Consider the following 4298-nt stretch of genomic DNA (forward strand, 5'->3'; position numbering starts at 1 on the left):
AGCTCCAGAGGGTACAAAGAATTGAACTTCAGGCTTCCACAACCCTGTCCCCAATTGTTTTATTATTATTATTTATTATTTATTCATTTTTTTTGAGTCAGGGCTTACTAAACCAGAGGTGGTAATGCATACCTGGGAGGCTGAGGCAAGAGGATTGCAAGTTTGACCCCAACCTGGGCAATTTAGCAATATAGCAAGATGCTGTCTCAAAATAAAAAATAAAATGCAAAAGCCCTATGTCCAATTATGAATTTTTTTAAAAATCGGAAGAATTCACCAGTAAAGCCATCTACTCCCAAAATCTTGTCTGCTATGATGTGTTTTCATTATTTCATTATTAATTGATTATTTCATTTTTAAAATCTTCATTTGGTATGGGTTTGCTCCGATATTGCATCTTTTCTTCTGCCTTCAGTTTTGATAATTTGTGTTTTTAAAAATTTGCCTTTTATTTCTGACATTGCCAGTCAAGCAGAAGACCCAATATTATTATGGGCTACTGGACTCTTTTAGAATATTTTACTGAGTTTACACACCTATAACATTCAAATAACGGAACTTAACAAAAAAGGGGATACAGATGAATGTCCATTTTGTATCTGTGTATTCAAAGCAGTTAGGATGGATATATAGTTACATTCTCTTAATGAATAGAGGGATTTGTTCTAATGGTGTTTGTAAATAGGATCTCATGTCCACATCTTGTACAGCAATTAACCACTAGGAAGAATGTATCCAATGTGTTGATTATTGAAACTGTCCTACCAATTTGGTTTGAAACTGTCTCATTGCTGTTTGTTTATCAATAAAATTATGGGAAAAAAAAGAATTTGCCTTTTTATTTTGCTTGTCTAATTTGCTGATGTATAATTGTTCATGGTACTTATGGTACTTTTTTCATTTCTGTAAGGTGTCAATTGTAATATCCTGTCCTTTCTGATTTTAGTTACTAGCACTTTCTCTCGTTTTAAATTTTTCAATCTAGCTGAAGTTCTGTGAATTTTCTAAATCTTTTCAAAGGTCAAACTTTAGTTTCATTGATGCTCTTTGTTGGTTCTCTCTTGTCAGTCTTGTCTTTGCCCCACTCTTCTTCATTTCCTTACTTCTACTAGCTTTTGGTTTAGTGTGTTCTCTTTTTCTAGTTTCTTAAGGTATTCGGTTCCCTTATTGATATGAGTGGATTTATTTTTGTTTTGCTTTCCTTTTTTTTTTTTTTTTTTTTTTTACCACATGAGCACAGGTATTTACCTACTATAACCTTTCTTCTGAAATCTACCTTTGTGGTCTCTGGTAGACTTTGGAATGCTGTATTTTTCTTTTCATTTGTTTCTAAATATTTTCTCATTTTTCTTGTTTCTTCTGTGACTCACAGCTACTTAAAAGTGTGTTGTCTAATTTACATGCACTTTGTGAATTTCCAGTTTTCCTTCTGCTGTTCATTTCTAGCTTCATTTCCCTACAGCCAGAGGAGATATTTTGTGATTTCAAGTCTAAATCTGTGAGACCCATGCTGCATCTCATACATGATCTGTCCTGGAGAATTTTGGGAAGAATGCATGTTTTTCTCTTGTTGAGTGTAATGTTTTCTATGTATCTCTTTCTGATTGGCTTATGTTGGTTTTGAAATTCTCTGCCTCCTTATTGATCTCATGCTCCACCTATTATTATTATTATTATTATTATTATTATTATTATTATCCTTTTGTGTATTTGGTACAGAATTTCACTACGCAGCTCAGACTCACAGCAATCCTCCTATTTTCAGCCTACTCAGTGCTGGGATTACAGGTGTGCACCACCATACCCAAACTTGGCCACTGACTCAGTGTGCCACAGGGCCAGGTCCAGTGCGATTTGTGGTACCAGGGATTGAAGCCTGGTCCCTGCACTTGTCAAAGCAGGAGCTTAGTCTGCTGAGCTATCTCGCTGTCCCATGCTCCACCCATTATTAAAAGTGGTGTCCTGAAGTCTACAGCTACTGCTGTAGAACTGCCCATTTCTCCCTTCAACTTGGCCAGAGATTTCTGTTGTATTTCAGAACTTTGCATACATGCATCTCACCTGAGGTGGGGTAATGAGACTGAGGGTGAGCTGGTGTGAACATGTTCAGCTCTGGGGGACAGGAGGAGGTGCTCCTGGCTGTCTGGCACCTAAGCACAGGGGACTGAAGGCAAGGGTCTGAGGCCTGGCATGTGAGAGCCCCCAAAAGGAAGGTCTAGACATGGGCTCTAGGTGAGCTGGTTTGCGTGCTCACAGGTATGTTGTCAGCTTTCCTTAGAAATCATCTATCCTGCAGGGATTGCTCCTCTAGGTTAAAGAAACTAAAACATGATTAATAACATATTTTCTGAGATGTGCATAAAATCCTGAAAGAGAAACTTAAATACAAGTTATTACCATTTACTTCACATTGTAGTAGTTCTGGGGATTAAACTCAGAACCTTGTGCATGCTAGGCTAATGAACTACATACCCAGCCCTGTTGTCACAATTTAGAACATAGACTGTCGTCCTTGCTGGGTTCCTGAGCATCCACAAAGCCAGGTGCAGGGTCTGCGTCTCCTTGCCCCACAGTCAGTCACCATGTTGGTAGTGAAGGGAAGGATAGATAGTCCCTGGTCTGCAGTTGTGCAGGTCTGGATTCACCAAGCTCCAAAACACCCAGAAGTTAAGCCCTCCTCCAACTACTCAGCTGCAGGAGTCCCTGACATCTCATTGCCTCACTCTGCGGAATGAACTCTGTTTTCCTCATTAGGGGAGAAAGCCGGGGAGGTGAGCAGGAATTACTAGTGGAGTGCGGTGGCCTCTATGAGACCACCCTCTCTTAGCTGGCCTGGGTGCCCATTGAGCGCTGGCTCCTAGATGTGCTCTCTCTCCGGAGAGCAGCTATAGTCAGCTCCTGTGAGAGGGCTCTGAACTAGGGTGTGGACAAATGCTTCCCAGAAGGGTTGCCATGTTTACTCTCCTCTTGTGCCTTGGAAGGAGAGGCCCTTGGTTCAGCTCAGTTGTCCTCAGTCTTCTAGGGAGCAGGGACACTGGACCAGGCCTAGGAGGAGCAGTAGAAGCAAAGCCCACTCAAGAGGAGCGAGTATGGACAGTGAGTGAGTACGGCAGGCTTGGGTGGAGCTGAAGCCTCTCAAACTAGGAAGCTGGAGGCAGCGTGAGGTTGGGGACAGCAGTGATGGAGCTGACATGGATACAGAGCATTCCCGTGTGTCATGTCCACTGCTGCCTTGGTCTAGTCCTGGGCTTCGATGTGGACCTGTTTACTTTGTGGATTACTTTGCCCACAGGGATCCCATGAGATAACTGGGCCTGTCACTTCACAGCCTCTCTACTCCGTGTCTCCGCAACATCTTCATCTACTACGAGGCACTGTAGAACGTGCCAGTGAGTCGGTGACCATAGATGCCCTTAGCTGCTTAGGCAGGGCGGTGCAAGCTGCTGCAAAACAGGAAAAAATGAGGTCAGTGTAGATGCTGGCAGTGCCTTCCGCATTCTCCTCTTTTTTCATTGCATTATGACAGTTCAATTGTCCCTGAAGATCAGCTGGCTGGGCTCAGCTTTGTCACATGATCCAAAGGAAGGACGCCCCAGGAGAGTGGTCTCCGCCAGCCGCTGTCCTTAGCTCCCCAGAAGCCCATCTATCCTGTGTCCCACCTCACTGCCTACCAGTTCCTGCTTGCTCTGCTTGGAGGACAGGTGTCCAGTTTTGAGATAACAGTGCTCATATCAGGAGCTGCAGAGGGGCATGTGTCCCTTGCAAGAGAATGGCTTAGGGGGAGAGGTGTCTGTCCCCTGCCCTACTGGCTCCCTGAACTAGACCTTTTCTTTCCCAGAGCTTTGTCTTCATCCTGCCTGATGTCAATCAGTGATCTCAGGACACTTGTGGGCCTTAAAACCATCTTCTTTATAATTTCTGGATTTAGTTTCTATTCAGGTATCTAAATAAGTATTAAGAAAATAATAAATAAATGCTATTTTTTCTCAGTAAGTTCCTAATTTCCTATAGCTTTGTACTTTTTAAAACTATATTATGCTTTATTTCCCTGAAAGAAGGGCCATAATCTAAGAAAACTTCATAGTAAAGGGATTAAACTGGTAACTGGAGAACAAATCCAAGTGCCTCAGCAAATCCTGTGCATGGAGACGTGAGGTCGTCATGCACTGTTTTGGGCCTAGACAGCCTCCCGAGAAGGCTGTGTGGAAATCACACTGTGCAATGGGCTGGGAGGCTTTTTCCTGTAAATACCTTTCATAAGTTGATTTTCATAAAGTGACAGCTACTTCAAGTGTTCT

The sequence above is a fragment of the Octodon degus genome, unplaced genomic scaffold (genome assembly GCF_000260255.1).
Source record: "Octodon degus isolate 3935 unplaced genomic scaffold, OctDeg1.0 scaffold00127, whole genome shotgun sequence".
In the NCBI taxonomy this organism is placed as follows: domain Eukaryota; kingdom Metazoa; phylum Chordata; class Mammalia; order Rodentia; family Octodontidae; genus Octodon; species Octodon degus.